Source organism: Melopsittacus undulatus, chromosome 6 (assembly GCF_012275295.1).
Source record: "Melopsittacus undulatus isolate bMelUnd1 chromosome 6, bMelUnd1.mat.Z, whole genome shotgun sequence".
NCBI classification, from domain to species: Eukaryota; Metazoa; Chordata; class Aves; order Psittaciformes; family Psittaculidae; genus Melopsittacus; species Melopsittacus undulatus.
In genome coordinates, this window is record NC_047532.1 from 54,141,812 (window position 1) to 54,160,232 (window position 18,421).

Sequence of the window (18,421 nt, forward strand, 5' to 3'; positions counted from 1 at the left end):
AACATAATCCAGCTCTTTCCCTGCATTGTACCAACACAAGTGCCTGTGTGGCTAGGAATGAGTCAGATTAGCTCGCTGATCCAGTTTAAACCCTCTCCTTCTCAGGACAGAAGGGTGGATTTTCCTTTGTATCAATTTTGGCATTTACTTGAGCCCAGGGGAGTCACTGCAGACACCTAAATCAACAGAAAATTAGCATTACAAAATAAGTTATTTTTCTGCTATCTCAAACATGGGTAACCATGAATTGCCAGGAATTAATGCCATGGACAAGAGGAAATACACAGTTGGAGGAGGAAAGGTAAGGAGCCTGGCAGTCATGCTGTAAAACAAACCTCCACTTGGCTGCCAGACAACCCAGATCAACACAGACCAATACAAAAAACATCTTGTGACTTGGTCATCACCAGTACACTGTGGGATCAGAAGAGCTGTGATCTGGAGGATTAACCTTCTGTTCACTACTTAATTTTTTTTTGGTGGTTTCAAGTGCTACTGCCTAAATACTTTTGAACTTTGAATGCAGGATATTAAAGATTCCTATAAATACAAAGGGGTTTAATTTATGACCTTTACGTTTCAACACTACATTTGTAAAATGACACTCCTGTTTCCTCAGGAGGCAGCCAGAAGGCCCGCTTTTACATCAAATACATTATTACATACTTGTTAGACACCAAGATACTGCAACAGTAGGAACGGCATGAACCAAATTAGTCCTTTACCTTGGGGAAAGGACTTTCTACTACATTAATTAAATCTGGAGACCAAGGAAATACTTTTATTACCTAGAAAAGTTAGCAAAACATCAACCTTTTCTTCTTAGTAGGCCCATTTACACCAAGAAGGGAAAAAAGTCACACCTAGTGGTGGCAGAGAACAGGGAGACAAATGTGGTAAACTCAGAACTAAATTACAGAGAAGCTGTTGACATTTCTTGAGGGCAAATATCTGTGCTTTCTCTTAAGTGGATCCTTGGTGCATTCAGTTACAAAGGTAATTATTGTGATTTGCCATCAACCTCTTCTACATTGTTCCATGCCCACCTGTATGAAATATCACTGCATGTTGCAGGAGAGGAGACTTTCATTTGTAAATCTGTTCTCTACTTTCTACAGAAACATGCACAGTAATATTTATGATTACCTGAAAACTAAAGTGACAATCACAAAAGTAGACTGCTTTCTTTGTAACAACCAACAAAACAAACAAAAAAACGACCAACCAGTCAAACAAACCCAAACTCAGAACTATGGGGCTTTCAATCCACAGTCTGACTGCATGGGCTACAAACTGAAAATAAACCTTTACTACAGATTAAACGTACAACTAAATCAAAATAGGTTCTGCACTAATTCAGGAGCAATATTTCAACAGCCATTCCTAAAGCTACCTTATGTACAACACAAATATCCTTCCAAGATAATAAAATCAGCTGAAAATGCAGACCCCATTGCAATTTTGAACTCTAAAAAGTTTCCTATTCTCAAAATACCTTAAAATCTATGTGAGGAAAATAAGTTGTTGGGATTTTTTTAATTTGTATAAAACTGATTAATGGACTGATTAATACATTTTCTATTAATAAGAGTAATAAAACACAGCTCTAAGGTAAAGACTTGTCAGCAAACCTGAAAGTACTTTTCAAGAAGTTTACATCACTATTATTACTAATACAGAGAGGAAAATGTTGTGATAATTTTTTGAAGTAATTTAACAAAGCAATGGCTATGTGAGGAATACAATCCAGTGCTGCTACATCTTTTGCCTCATTTTCTTCCCACTATATAATACTGCTTCGTGGCAAACAAGTGTCTTAGTTTCAGGCACTTTGACTTATCAGATATTGTTAATAGATTGCTTCACTTCCTTCTCATAAGCAGTTACTAGAGCATTTAGGAGATGTATTTAATGCCAAACTAAAATTGTTTTCACATTTATATCAGAGAAACAAAGAAATTAATGGATAAAGTACCCTACTACTGGAAAAGGCCTCCGATAAATTTTTGTATCTGTAAATTAACTGTCAAAGAGACACAAACCCACCAATTTCCCAAGAATATTGCTAGATCTTTAAACCACAGATACAAATTAAACATGAGAGCACCTGAAGGACACCACCAGTACCACTGTACACACAGTATGAAAAAAAGCCTGCATAAAAATAAACCACATGCTTCATCATTACCCTCAACCTCTGGCTACTGAAGAAGTGGGTAATAGCCAGTTATGGCTGCCAGTTTATCACTCTCCAAAGTCCCACAATAATTTTCCAATTGTTTAGGACAATCCTCACAACTACTTCCACTGGGAGGCAGACTCTGCTTTCAGTCTGAATGGAAGGAAAAAACAGTTTGATGTACCATGTCCTGCTACAAAATTCAGCCTTAGTAATACAGTTCTCAAATTTCTGGGAAATCTGAAATGCTAACGAGTCAACAGGTCTAATTTGTTTGTTTCTTGGTAATCAAACCAGAAATAGATGTTCTGTTGTCATGTATTTAAACTGGTTGTGTGCTGCATTCTAGTCATGTATTTGTCAGACCAGACCAAAGTAACATTAACAACCATCAGAAATTTTTAGCAGTGAAGTTCTTCTGTTGTTTTGGGTTTTTTTTTTTCCTCCAGCAGAAGCTAGATATAAAAATGTACTCATTTACTTTTAGATGAACTGGGGTTCATGTAGTGTGACGGAAAAATTTTTATTCATTATCATGTACTCCTTTTTTTTAAAAAAAATACCAGGTAGCCAGCTTCAAAATGTGGTAAACCCATGTATTTGTATTGCCTCTGCCTTCTTTGTGTAGCATTTCTTTTTTATGATGGGCTTTAATTAGGAATAACCTTAAGCCAGAACCTCTTTAAGAAAAAGCAGCAGATGAATAAACTCAGGCAACAAAGCAAATCTGAGAGAACAAGAAGATGACATAGATTTAAGAAAATGTAAAGGATTTATTCTGAGTCTTTAGAGAAGTTCCTCACAAGAAAAACATCATCTGGATGAACCACACCTTCCAGAGAAACTTCACAATACATTTCAAACGAATAAGGACATCCACAACATGATCAAAGCTATCAAAATGATAAAGAGGGACATCTCACAACTTAATTTGAAAGGCTGAGCTGCTGACCTTTTCAATACACTTTTTTCTTTTGAAGGATAAATGCATATTCAGGTTATAGCTGCTTGGATTTAGTGTGGTTTTGTGGTTTATTTTGTTTTATTTTGTGATTGGGGGGGGCATTGTGGGGTCTTTTTGTTAGGTGCTTTTTCGGTTGGTTTTTTTTTGGGGGGGGGGGGAGATAGGGGGTGAGGGAGGGTTGGCTTTTTTTAATGGTTGGGAGGGGATGGTTTGGGTTTTGTTGGTTTTTTTTTAACAACAGTGTGCCCAGTCATCTATGGTGATTCATTAAAAAAAAAACAAATTCCTACCAGAACACCTGTTTTTCTCCCCCCCTCACCTTCCACTTGGTCACTACACCTCCAGAACAGGAGAAATCCCTCTCCGCTAGCTGGCAATTGAAGTCACAAGTCCTTCAGAGAGGACCACTACACGTTGTCAGGGAAGACTATTTACTGCTCCCAAGCCCACATGCATGCTTCAGTGTTTAGTAACATTCACTCCCAATATAATGAACCCCCCCCCCCAAACAATGCAGCATAAAAGCAACAGAAGCACAATTTGTAAGAATTGCAACCCCTGGAAACGTTGCCTTAAGCCAACACCTGCAGAGGACTCAATGGCTGTTTCATACCTCATGAAGCAAACCCCTCCACAAGGACTAAGCAAGACATAACAAAGCAGTACCGCATCTCAGCAACTACAGAAATGCAGAAAATACTTTCTGGAGCTTTTCCTGAGCACAAATAGAAAGGGAGAAATTAAATTAGCTCAAAGTTCTGTGATTAAGCAATTTTCAAGTACACTTTCAGTAATCATACTTCTGCCACAAGTTATTAATTTCTGTTTCTTAGACTTGTTTACATTGGTATCTGTGAATTCCCATCTCCGAAACACAGACACCTTTACAGATGACTGCCCTTGACTCCTGAGCTGTTTTAAGATTGGGTATATGTTCAAATACAACTAAATTGTAGTGCAACACACAGAAATGGCCCTTTGTCTAGTATTCTTCCAGAAAGTAACACTAAAAAATTACCTGGCTTATTCAACTCCAGATTTTAAAAAAGATCAAGCTACACTTAACTGATTTTTAAGACACTAGGAATGCTGCATGCAGTCAGTCAGTAGAAACAGGACTTATATGTTTCTTATGGATGTAAGCATGGCACTATAAACACCAAGTTACCAAAAAGAATGTCACCTGCAAGCCACTTAGGAGCTTTACCACAGATGCACAATTCTGTTCTTTGCAACAAAGCTGGCCAAAACAGCCCCTGAACTAAGCACTTTACGAATTCCAGGGAAGGGTACCACAGAAGCAGGTTTCAGCCATTACTGCTTCACCCTCACTCCTCCATGTATTTATGGGCAGACATTCTCTGCATTCAAAAAGTGGGGGGTGACCCACAGGGTGTCACACAAAAGCTTAAGTTATAGAAAGACTAGCAGACTGGTTTACTGCAAACCACTTTATTAGGCTTTTTTTTTCCTCTTGCCTGCCCTGAAATTCCAGGACAGTGGAGAACACTAATTCAAAAGAAATAAAATAGCAAAAAAAGAAGTAAATACTTCAAATTCATTGTTTTCCTAAAGAGCTATGTTATCTACATTTTATATCTACTTTGCTTGGGGAAATTACACTTTTGTTCAAAATCCAATACTGGGATCTATTTAAGTATAGCATAAAGATGCCCAACTCTGCTCATTTGAGTTATCATCCTATTTTCTAGCCTCAGAAGTAAGAGTATCATGACAATCTTACCTCCTCCATCAGTTATGAACATGCCCAACAACTCCGTAACACAAAACAAATGCAAAACAAAGACTCACTTAATATCACCATTATAATCTATGTGAAGAATTAAAGAAGCATCCTAAGCCTCCAAGTCTTTATGTGTCACCCTCAAAAAGAAAGCATACAAACACAGGTGTTGAAAATCGCAGGCTGTTTTGGGTTGGAAGTTTCATCTAGTTCCAACCCCTAAAATCAGAGGGCAATATCCAGTACCCACAGATACGGACTGGAGGGTATGAAGGTGAGGAGGTAACTAACTCCTCACAGTATATAAGTCAGTAGTTCAGAAACAGTATGCAAATGCTGTGCGGGTAGATGCAGGTTTTGGCAGAAGGGAACCTTGGTTTTCTATTCAGGGAAAACAAACACACCCTTAGCCTGTGATTATGTAAACAGGACACTGACATACCAAGCTGAGCAGACTCCTCAGCATTAACTTTTAAAAACAAGAACACTGACATTTTTTATAACAGGAAGCTACCAATCACATTTTCAGGAGTTCTGTGAATTATTCTTAGGCAAAATTGTCTTGCCTGTGTTACACAGATGGTCAGATAAGATTAATACAAATTGACAAATTGGAAGTCCAGAATAAACTATTAAATATTTTTATAGAAAAATATAAACAACATATGTAATCTGTTTCACAATGAAAGGCACTATCATTTCAAAACCCAAACAATTACATCTTGCATTTAAAAAAAGAATCCCAAAATGAATTATGGAAGATTAAGCTAATGGTATTTTATATATATATATATATATATAAAGCATATATAAATATATAAAAAAATTCAACCACTGTACTCATACTCCGTTATCTTAGGTGTGTACACATCTACAGATGCATACACATTTACAGATGCACAGAGAAAGTCAGGATAGCAGATCTTTGCATTCTGTGATTGCATGTGAAACACCCTGGACCTGGCAGCAACTGTGAATGTGAATACATAACACAGGATGTGGCCAGATTTTTTTTTGTTGTTATATAAAACTTTATAGGTGAGTGACAGATTTTTGAAAACAAAAGTTGTCAGAAGTTTCTTTATGAATGATCATTTTATTTAGTGTTCCTGATCAAAAACCCTCAAACCACCTTCCTACACCCACTTGGTAACCCTGACTTTGTGGCTAGGATACACAAACACTAGCTACTCTTTATTGGGAAGTGGGTTTGTACCCTGTTCTTCCAAGTATTGGATATTATCAGATTAGTGTAGATTGTAAGAGAACTAGATAAAAATCTCCATCAAGGATCTTCCCTGCTGCCCCAAGAGGCAGGACAACAGGGACACAGGAAATAAAATCTACACACTTACCAGCACTGCAGAACTGGAAAATACTTCCTAGGCACCTCAAACTGCCCATTAGAAAAATCAGTTCATTACTCACACCTTCCTTAGAACAATACAGTGCAGCAATACTCCATCAGAACAACTAAACTACAGCTATAAATAAGTGACAGGCCCTGGTGACAGAACCTTCCCAGTAGTTTGTGGACTTTATGCTGCAGAACAGACTGAACCCACATTTTGCTACACAGGCAATCAAGCTCCCTGCCCAGACATTAATGGGACCACTGTCACCCTCCTATGCCTGTTGCCTTACCTCTCTCTCCTACAGCAATTGCGATGCATATAAATCCTTACAAAATCTGCAGACAAAAGAAAAGTAGATGCATCTCCCTACACTTGAAGCCTCCTGCAAAGCTGCCACCTCCTGCCTCTTCTGTTCTCTTCTGCCTTTTCTCCATACACACATACTACAGATACACAGACTACAGACATTGCGTTTACCAAAAGCAAATTACACATACACCTAACTTTTACAAGATAACCATAGATGTTTCATTCTCCACATTCTTCACAGGTTTTCACAGAATCAGCCCATAAACTTTGATTTTAATAACGGTTTGGTGAAGCAAGCACAGAGCAGGCTCCACTGACTCACAGACTATATTCTGATATAGTCTTAAAGCTTTGGTTGTTAGAAATCATACTGCATATCCAATTCAACAAACCTGATACCATCATGCACACTAACGTATGATACTGCCGTAACTGCTCTGAAGTATTCTTCAAGAAGCAAAGAACCCACGCAAAACCTTCCTGTGTATTGTCAAGGTGGCTCACAGTTCTCCGCAGTCAGCCTGAATGAAATTCATTCCATACCAGCAGAAAAACTGGTTTTATATAGTTTTCAGGCCACAGTACCCCTATGAGTTTATCATAGGAGGACAAAATGTTCTACATGGACAGTAATGTAACACAGCAAATAGATGGGGAACTGGATTTGGCAGTAGAGTACTACTGCTATTCTGATGTTTAATCTTCAGCAAGTTACTTTTAATCTTTATTATCTATTTTCCCCTTCCAAGTCTCATACTGGTTTCATCTAAGATATAAGCAGGGTATGGATGAAATTTACACAGTACCTAAAAAAACCAAAGCACTAGGTTTCCAATTTTTAACTGAAATAGAAAAAGGCTTGCAGTTTCTTATTGCTGTTTTCCACTACCAACAGTGAAAATCTTTAAGTCAATTTTCAGTAATCCTATTTTCCCTGCTTTTCAGGAAAGCCACAAAACTGAGAAGCCAGCCTGTCCCATTTCAGGTGTTGCAATTAACTAGCACATCTTTGTAATTAACAAGACTCGTGCACACTGAGGGAAACACAACTTCCCAATGCACACATGATGACAAATTGCCACCTTCTCCTCCTCTGGATTACAGACACTAAGTCGGCACCTTGATTTACTGTGAGCTGCAGGCTCACATAAGGAATGACAAGACACATGTGTGATTAATTCCTTCTCAAGAATCAGTAAAGACTGTTGCTAGCATTGAAACAGGCTGATTCTAAAAACATTCTGAATTTTGAACAACTTTTCTCCAGTTGATTTACAAGGTAATAGAGCATAATATTTGAGCTTCCTTCAGAGAAATGCACTTTTCATCTACCCTCCCCCCTTCTCCAACGGTCCAGAATTTAGTAATAGCCATTCAGGAGGTGAGATTAGGACATGGCCTTGTCCAGGTGACTTCCTTCAACAAAAATCATTAGATTCCAACCTGTACCTCAAATCAGAGTACTTAAACCTTTGACAGCCCTTCAGGCCTTACTACACAGCAAGCCCTGATGCAGATCAGGATCTCAAAATGAAGAGCAGTTCAACTAACTGGTCTTTATTAAACAAATAAAGCCCTGCCATTTGAGAGCAGCTTAAGATTGGCTTGAGTGCTCGCTATATTCCTCAAGTATGGTGAGTAAGCCCGCACTGCCAGACCACATGCAGTCCCAAATAAGCTGTCTCAAAAACCTCCACTGCGACTGCTCTGTGGGCAGAAACTCATTAGAGCCATAGGATAACTCAAGAGGGAAAAGACCTCAGCGGGCCTCTGGTTTCCCCTCCAGCTCAAAGCAGGGTCACCCATGAGATCACTCCTACTTTCTCAGGGCTTTATCCAGTTGAATTTTGAAACCTTCCCTGGAAGGAGACTGAACCCCATCTCTGGGCAGTTAAGTCCCATTGCTTGACTGACCGCATGTTGAAAAACACCTCATAGATATAGACCTTTCTGACTTCAGTTCACCTGCTACTTCTTATGCTCCCACCACACACCACTGTGAAGAGCCTGGCTTCACCCTCTTAAAAACCTCCCCATAGGTGCTGGAAGGCCCCCCCCAAGCCTCCTCTTTGCCAAGCTCAACAACAGGCATGGTTCCTCCATCTCCCCTCAGAATGCAAAAAAACTCACAACTCAAGATAACCTTGGTAGCTCTCCATCGATCTCACCCTTCCCTTGTCCTGGGGGGCAGTACAACTGGATGCTGTATCTTGGATGTGGTCTAGTAAATGCCAAGCAGAAGGGGATAATCAGTTGACCTACTGGCTGTGCTCCTGTTAATACAAGCACATGGCTGCCCCATGCTCAGACTGCTGCCCACCACCACCTCCAGGGCCTTCTCAGCAGGGCTGCCCCCCAACCAGGCTGGCTCCAGGCTGTGCTACTGACAAGGAGTTACTCCTGCCAAGAAACAAAGCCAGGAAGCCCCCACCCTTCAATAGCTGCTCAAATGGCAGATTTGCTCAGTAGTCAGCAGCAGATGAAATGGATAGAAATTGAAGCCAAGTCTTCTTAGTGTTAATACACCTTACTTAGTACTACTAAGTCGCATCTTAGGGCCATATTCAGATGGCCTAAATTCCACATAAATCCTTCTGTCTCTTATTTCTCATTAGCTGGCTTTCAGGCAGCTCCTCATTCAGTGTCTTACATAAATTCTCCGAATTGCTGTCCAAAACCACCTAGATTTCTACAGACTGAGAAAAGGGGCTTGACTGGAATTCAGGCCACCTGACCTTAGTCTTTAAGGTCTGGTAACATTGCAGCACCAGCCTTTATTACTCCTTTGGTTTTATCACCATGGCAGCAAGTAGCAAGTGATTTGTCAGGACAGATCTTAGTTACTCTTACACTGGAACATATATTTGGAAGGAAGATGTAGATCTCTAAACAATTCAGAATTCTCCCTGCTACCTTCTGGAAATCTACTTCATAGCTGGATCTCCTTGAATAAGAAAGCTTTCTCCATAGTTCTATGTTTTGTCCTGAGCATATATGATGCTTTGCTCCAGATGTCGTAACAATTCACTGGTAAAAAAAATTTGGTCTTATGTATGATTGTGGCTCAAACCATCTACACAAAAGAGGAATAAAAGCCCTACATCAACACTAAATGTGGGCACAGGTCATCAATGGCTCAAATGCTCACAAGTTCACAGAGAGCACACCATGCTTTAAGTCAAGCATGAAGAAATTTCCTCCAGTTCTTCAGAGACTATCATTTTTCAAGAAAATACCATTATACCATTCCAATTTTCTTAGGCTTCAGGCTGAACAGAAATTATTTCTCACAGGCATTATGGTTTTATAAGCATGCCACAAGCTGAAAAAAGTCACACATATCAGCATACTCATCCCAACATGCTCTACTCAGTGGTCTTACATAATCACGATCCTCTAAGCAAGACATGGAACAGGGAAGATAGGAACTACCCATCAGCATTTCTGAAAAGAGGAACCAGATTCAACACACAACAGCCTGATGTCTCTTTTCAGGATATTAACAGTCCCAGAGCACTCCAGATGCACAGATATGGACACCCTACCCTTGTCCACAGCTGTACACTAGATCTCTCTCAAAGTATCAAAGTGCACCAACAGATACACAACTGTGAAATTATACAGTATAACACTGAGGCTGAGGTTTATTACCTTCACAATTGTGTTGACTGGAATGGGACACTTGGAAATAGCACAATTTTCAGACTCAAGTAACAGTTTGCTGAGAATCAAACAGGCTATTTTAGAATAAATTCAGTAGGTTTGTTTCTTGCCAAGGAATTCTGTTTCCATTAGTAAGCTTTCCTGACCAGCCAAAAGGGACTGGATACATACCACACACTGAGTTTGCTGTCAGACGTTTTGATCACATAGATCAACAGATCCATCAGATTCATCCAGGTTTGTCAGCCAAACATCGAAATCTGAATATACAAAGCATGAAATCCGGACCTACCTCCTGTTTCTAGGCACTAACAATAACGAACATGCTGAACAACTACAAAGAACAGTCACAATGTTTAGCTTCAACCATTCCTGAAGCATAAATGCACAGGACAAAATGGAATCCCCAGCGTTAACAATGCGTTTCCTTAACTTTCAATGCACATAGGACAGACAAGCACAATGAGATGTGCTTGCTCTTTAAATGGTGCAGAGAGTTCAGAGTATAAAGTCTTAACGAGCACACCCAGATGCTTATCTTCCTCTTAGGACATAATTAAAACCTGGTAACTTATCAGCCATTTCTGACTTTTACTTTTTAGCCCAGAGAAAAGAGGGAAATAAAAAAGTCATATGCCACAATGAATTTTTGCACAATGAGATGCTAAGTCCACTCTGGAGAAAGGCTATTTTTACAGCAGAACATAACAAGACTAAAATTCCATTAAGTTTCTTTTTGTTTCATTTTGTTCTTTCTCTTTACATGATACTTCAACAATATAATAAAAAAAAACTTCATGTCAACTCAAATATTCCTTAAGACTTCTAGAATATCCTAAAATATTTTGAATAAGGTGAGTGCCCTTACCCTTAAAAGCCGTGTTCTAGAATTTGGTACTTCGAAACAAAATGCAGCAGTTTTCATTTCTTAAATTTATATATTACTTGAGCATAATTATTACCTGTTTTGTGGGGGTTATTTCTTCAACAAGTTAATCAAAGTACCATAGCAGTGCTTATAAACTACCTTACGAGTATTTTTATTCAAATGGCTAAGGTTTTTTTTTTTCTGAAGATTACTGTTTGTTTATCTGCCAAAGATTTTGTATGGGTCTCACGAGCTGAGACTCATGCTGTTTACGGAACTATCTGAAACAATCTTTTAATGCTTGCAGCTTTCCCATGCACTGCGACTGAAGAAATGTCCCTCCGCTCTCCTTCCCGAGCGCGCCCACTAAGGGAACGTACCTCGGCACTAAACCCAGCACCAAGTCCTTGGAAATCGTAATGAAAAAAGTTACACACGACAGGGAACCCCGATCGCTCCTCCCTCAGCTCCGCCGGTTTCATGTTACACGCACTCACACACCACAAGCTACGCGGCAAGACCACAGACTACGTGCAAATGCACTTTCGGAACCAACTCCCCAAGATCTGGGGCACTGATGCGGCGGCGGCACACGGTGCGTTCAGTGTGTCCCCTCAGCCCCGGGTACCTGCCGGGCCGTACGCACTCTCCCCTAACCCCGGCCGGCTCCGTGACTCACGCCGAGATTTCTCCACCTCCTCGGACGCAAAAGCCGAAATACAAAGGAGCGCAGGAGAACAAAACGCCCGGTAACGCCGATTACTGTACTCACTAGCTCCTGCGAAAGCGGCCATCGCCTCGCTGAGGCAGGAGGCCGCCGGGACACTCACCCCATGGGGACCCGGCGGCGCGCAGCCAGGCCGCCCCTCACCGCACGCCAGACCGAGGCCAGCTGCCGCCGCGCCCCTCACACCGGGCCGCTCCAGTACCGCGGCGGCCCTGGAGGCCCGGCGTGGTGCCGCCACAGCGGGGTTGGGCGCGCTCCCAGTGCCCGAAAGCCCCCCACTCACTGGTGCGAGGACCGGAGGCCGCCACGTTCGGGCCGAGTGCTCCCCCGAGCCGCGCCGCTCCGCGCAGCCCCAGTGTCTGCACTGAGCCGGGGCTGGGCAGCTCGCCGCCGCGCGCCCTCGCTCCGTATGCGGCACGGCGCCTTCTCATTGGTCGGAGCGGGGTGGCGCGCGGGGCTGGGCTCACGAGGAAAAGTGGGGGAGTGCCAGCTCTCCCCGGGGTTACTACAGGTCACTCACGGCGGTGGGCGGGGCCAAGGCGCGGGACCAACTGTCGGGGAGGGGCGTGGTTAGATAGGCCCCTCCCCCTGTGCCGTGCCACCCTGCACATGCGCGCCAGCAGCTCTGAGGTATAGGGAGGCTTTAGCCGTTGGGCAGGGTATTGCGAGTCTTGGGGTAACAGCAGTCAGACATTACACTTCCTCCTCCTACCTGCATCTCGGTGTCTTGTGTCTTGTCCCTATTAAAACGGCTCTTAATTGCCTCTAATCCACTGTTAATTTCATTACTTTGCGAGGAGCCCCTGAAGCAAAGCATGTGTCAACAGTGTAAGATAGAATCACAGAATCACAGAACATCTCAAGCTGGAAAAGACTCCTAAGGATCATCGAGTCCAACACCCTGTTCTTCACAGGGCTATCTGACACTAAGCTATGTGATTAAGAACATCATCCAGATGCTTGTTGAACCCTTGACAGGCTTAGTGCCATGATGGCCAAGGACCACAGGCTCCATGAGGAGCCCGATTCAGCAATGCACCACCCTCTCTGTGAAGAATGTTTTCCTAATGTCCAGTCTGAACTTCCCCTGATACAGCTTACATCGGTTTCCTTGCATCCTATCACTGGTCATGAGAGAGAGATCAGTACCTTCCCCTCTGCTGTCACCCTTGAGGTATATCTCAAGGCAGATCTCTTGCTGTTCTCTAGACACACTCTGATAGTCTGATGTCCTTGTATCGAGGTGCCTAAAACTGCATCCAGTGCAGTGTAGAGTGAGACAATGACCTCCCTTGACCGGCTAGCAATGCTGTGTTTGATGCACCCCAGGACATGGTTGGCTGTTTTAGCTGCCAGGGCACACCGTTGATTCATATTCGACTTGCCATCAATACAGACCCCCAAATCTCTTTCCACAGGACAAATGGACTCAGTCCTGACTGTTGATTTTGCCCTGGCTGCAGGAATACAGTTACCCGATCCCAGCTGGAGCCCTGATGCATCCTAATAGGTATTTTTTTGACAAGTCTCCTGGTCAAAGTGACTTTGGTTGAGCACAGAACTTGCTGAGCTCCCCCTGAGGAGCCAGCCAACTTGCCTGAGGGCCCCAGGGAGCCCGGAGGACACTGGCTGCCATGAGGGAAGGCACCAGAGCCAGCCCCTGCCCCTAAGTGCCCCTCTGTCCCTTCCTGCCTGCTAGGGTTAATGCACTAAAACCCAGAGCTGCTGCAGGAACTTCAGGGTTTGAGATTGACGTTAAAATTATGCACAGTTTGAGGTTTTAAATTAAGGTGTCATTAGTGACAAGTGCTGCCAAGGTTTGTGACGTGGCGCTCTGCCCAGAGAGCTGCACATGTTCAGTGCTGACAGTCATTTCACATCGACTGTCATCAAAGCTGGCGTCACTTGGAGCACATTTTGGTCAGTACTGCTCGAGGACAGATCCCTATTTAACAATTACTGAGGACCCCTTTTATCAGTATTGATTCAACCAGATCCTGCAAATGTCACTTCAGAATTAAATGGTTTAATTTACCAGTGTAATACAATACTGAAAGACAAAATAAATAAGCACCTGCCAAAGATAAGCAACATAAAAACAACAAATAGGAAGAAAGTTTCCAAGCCTGAAAGATTTAATTACAGCAGGTTATGTGGTTGTGACTGCAGTGGTGACAGCACCATTGGCACAAGGGTGAGGTTTGTTTTCCTCTGTTCATGCACATCAAGTGCTTCTGTCACGCAGCCCTTAGGGCTGAACAGCCCAGCGATTGGAGCGGCACAGCACAAGGAAGGGGAGAGTAGGACTGCAACACTAAGGACAGTAGTCTGAACACAACCTTGCTTACACATCGTCAGGCTGTGAGCTGCTTTGTACCGTTTATGGAGCTGACCTTGGCATACATCCCACAGATAGTCCCATTTACTTTCCCCTCACAGATACCACGCTTGAGGGGAAAACACTATTTTCATCTATGATCATCTGCAGAGTGATACTCAGTCTGCAGAGAATATGCTCACTTTTGCTAAAACAAATTAATAGGGTACATACTTCAAAGACCAGCTAAGTCAGTCATCTCAGTTACTGCAAAAATTGCTTCCAAATGTGGAGAACTGGAGCAGAAGATGTGGCCACGGACAGTTCTGAAAAGCAGGAAAACATTACCCACAGGAGCTGTCTGACCTAAAATGTCACGAGCTACCCAAGCAAAAGTGGTGCTGCCTGAAACAGGAGTAGGAGTATGGAGATGTTATATTGAAAAAAGTTTCACACTCACTGGAAAAAGTTAATGAGGATAAGCAGACTTCTAAGGAGAAGCTTGTTTTTAAGAGATGGAAAATGTAGGTATTTCTGCCACAGGAGGGAATTCAGGCGGCTTTCTGCCAAAGGGCTTGCTTACATCAGCAGAGGCAAAGTAAATTTAATAGATACACTGTGAATATTAGCGCAAGGAAAGGAGTTCTAGATTTGTGAGGAGCTCCAAGAAAATCTTTCACATTTCATTCAAGGCAAGCAAGGTTCAGGATAAAACTACAAAAGTGATTTTACGTAAAGGAAGATGGGAGATAAAACACGTGACAGAGCAGGGCTCATCTGCTCAGCATCAGATATCTTGTTGAACTCCCTAGTCTTGTTTGCTCCTGGGTTAACCACCAGCAACTGAGCAATAAAACACTTTGGCAAAAGCCTCACTTTGAGAAATGCCTGGAATCCACAACTTGAAATTAAATGTGACCCTTATTAAACTGCTAGATCTAAAGTCTGTCTAGCTTTATGAGCAGGAGATTACAAACAAACTATAACTCCAAATATGGATTTGTTGTAAATTTTGTATTCAGCCTTAATTTTATTACAGGGTGCATGTTTTGAGTTTACCTGAACCTTTAAGCTATTTGCAGTCCAAAAGCTAACTGTATAACTAGTTGTGTTGATTCCAAATACACAAGGCTATTGGCTTTATCCCGAATAGTTTTTGGGGTGAATGATGACATACCACCCCAGCAAGATGGTTTTTTAAAACTTGTAAGGCCTTTGGTGCTGATGTCCCCCAGTTGTTACAGACTTTGTATGGAGTGAGATAGCAGCCACGTCATCCAAGCTAGTACTCCTTGGCTGTAGCTGAGGAGTGTGCAAGCTTGTTATAGACACCAAAGCTGTTCAAGTACTTCCATTTCTCTTCAAATACCAACCTCCCAAGCCCACCAAGATCTTCCTGTGTGCAAGTCAGATATTCATCACAGAGCATTTGTTATGTCCCAAGGAGGTGACCAGTGCATGCCACATCTGAAGGTAATTTAGATAGGAGTAAGCTGTTCAAAGGATAAAAATACTTAGAATCATAGAATAGAATCATAGGATAGTTAGGACTGGAAAGAACCTTAAGATCATCTAGTTCCAGCGCCCCTGCCATAGGCAGGGACACCTCACACTAAATCATGTCATCCAGGGCTCCATTCAACCTGTGCCCAAAGTACAGGGGCACAGCTACAGGCTGGGTGGAGAAGAGATTTAGAGCAGCCCTGCAGAGAAGGACTTGGGGGTGTTGGTTTCATGGTATCAGGGATCTGAACACACCTTTTTGCTGAAATATTTACTTTAGAAGATACTGGTGTAATGTGACATTTACACTCTAAAGCTTCTCTTGTATGAATCTATGCTGGCCATCCCATAAGGAAACCAAAGAATTTGGGGATTTATAACAGGTACAATAATCACCTATGAAGTGATTGATAACCTATGTTTATAATTGGAAATTCAAACTGCACAAGACACGTGCACACATACACTAGAGGCTGTGGGAGACAGTGACCTTTCCTGTACAAGCTAAGCACAATGATAGGAAGTGACAAGTTAAAATAGTAGCTGATTTATATTTTAAATAAGAAGGCACAATAGCACAATTAAAGGCAGGAACATATTGTAGCACCGTAGAGCATTCAGGCAGGGAAGGAGTATCTGTGAAAACATTCACAGCTCCTACTAAGCACAGTCATGTATTCACAAATGCTGGGGTTTGGGTTGTTTTGGTTTTTTATTTCCAGAAGGAAAAGCTCATTAACTATTCTCACTTTCCCTTTTGAAAAAGTCTCAGGCATCCACTCAAGGGTAAAAAAACACTGGCATATGTTTTGATCAACAATGAAGAATGAATAGCAAGTAGTAAACAGCAGGGAAGATTGCAAGTGATCCTATGAAAATACTGATTTGGAAGTACAGTCAACTGACTCATCAGGAAAGAAAGCAGTAAGCCAATGTTATACTTGGCCAATTCTAACTAATATCCAGGGAGGATTAATAAAAACAAAACCACAAGCTGCACTGAAAGAAGAGAGTCTATGAATGGGTAAATGTGTGTGGAAAGTTGGCATTAATCTTTGATGAGCAGGCTGCTGCCTACCAATACTTGAGGAGAAGCTGGGGGGAGGCAAAAAGCCCAGTGCCACAGATATAACAGATGTGAGAGCTTTTAGCTAAAAATCCCTGGAGGGACACAAACAAAATTAAGTACTTCAGGAAGGTACATATGGTTAAACTAAAACCAAATCGACTTCTTATGTGGAATAGCAGAGACAATTAAAGAAGGGCTTGGGAAGGACAAATCTTGTGGTCTGGATAGAATATATTTTATTGTATGTCTTCAAACTCACGAAAAATAAATTAGCAAACTTTCTTCATGACTCATTAAATAACTGAATATTATTCTAAATTAAATGAATTTTAACAAAAAAAGAAAATAACATTTTTAAACTGCTTGCTTAGAACTTCTTGTGCTTTAGCTACAACCAGCTCAGCAAAGGGACTCATATCCCTGTACATTTTTAATTAAACAAACTGGCATTGTAATGTTATGTTTCTAAAGATATCCTGGTAGTGTGGAATTTTGAATGCCGTCTTAAAACATAGAGAGGTCTGAATTATGCACCAAAGGGGCAGGGAGAGGCAGCTGGTTTGCAAGCTCTGGCAGTAGAAACAGCTTGTGTGTCCCTGAAGTGATCATTCTCACAACTGTTAATTTTGGGGTGTTGTTTCAAAAGATGGGAAACCATTTCTGGAGCAAGCAGCATGAGGTTTCAATGCTAAATAGTCTCCGTGTACATATCAGTGCATTTGATTCATATTTATCCGTGAAGCTTTTTCTTTCCAAATAAAGGAACAAATGAATAAGGTTGAATTGGAAAGCAACAAACTGGCAACATGCCCAAATGATTAATTGTTTGGTAGAACATTTGGTAATATGGGCATGCCCAGAGCCACATTTCACAGAGAAAGATTGATGACATCAATAATAAGGTAATCAAGGATATAGTGTAAAATTTATCACCACTTGACACAGTTCAGCTTTGTTAATGCTTGAGGAGTACTTTAAATTCCTCTCTTGTATTTTATCATACCACAGATATGTTGCCAACCTTCTGCAATAAATCAGAGTGCCATTCAGGTATTAATAGTATGATACCTCACAAAACTGAAATTCCTAACTAGGGGAAAGCATGTGAATGGGTTAGGATCTGTAAAACAAGCTGCAAGGCACACTGCAAAACCACTGCACTCTGGTACAGCCACACTGGGAGGAATTGTGTCACCCATGGAAAAATCAGAGAAAGGATTAAAAATAGAACTTGTTTCTGCTCTTGAACTTTCTTGTTCAAAAGCTGCCTGTCATTTTCTAGGCCAGTGAAATTGTACAGTGAAGCTGACAGCATCAAAGGTAGCCAAGAGGAGTCAAAAGCATCAAACAATGAACAGTGACGAGTCTGTGGAAAAAAGGTGATCCCTCTGCACTCCAAGATAGTGATGTCCTGAGCAACCACTACCTTACAGTACAACTGAATCACAGAATGGTTGAGTCTGGAAGGGACCTCTGGCTATCATCTAGTCCACCCCACCACCAAAGCAGGTTCACTTAAAATAGGTTGCACAGTCATGTCCACGCAGGTTTTGAGTATCTCCAGAGAAGAAGATGCCACCACCTCTCTGGGGAGCCTGTTCCAGTGTCATCCTGAAACTAAAGTTCTTTCTCATATTCAGATGGAACTTCTGTTATTTCAGTTTGTGCCCACTGCCCCTTATCATGTCACTGGGAAACACTGAAAAGAGTCTGTCCCCATCCT

At 41.7% G+C, this 18,421-nt stretch overlaps 1 protein-coding gene across 4 annotated transcripts in view; it reads right to left on the minus strand.

The window, feature by feature from the left end:
* ACSL3 (acyl-CoA synthetase long chain family member 3) overlaps positions 1-18,421 on the minus strand; it is a 70,225-nt gene that overhangs the window by 43,014 nt on the left and 8,790 nt on the right. The window contains exon 1 of one of the 4 annotated variants that reach the window (XM_034063616.1): positions 12,093-12,225. The exons of 2 other annotated variants lie outside the window; for them this stretch is intronic. The gene's annotated coding sequence lies outside the window, so the exon portion shown is untranslated. Of the gene's footprint in view, positions 1-11,912; positions 12,055-12,092; positions 12,226-18,421 lie in introns of those variants that run through there. One more of the 4 variants, XM_034063617.1, reaches the window with a different exon arrangement.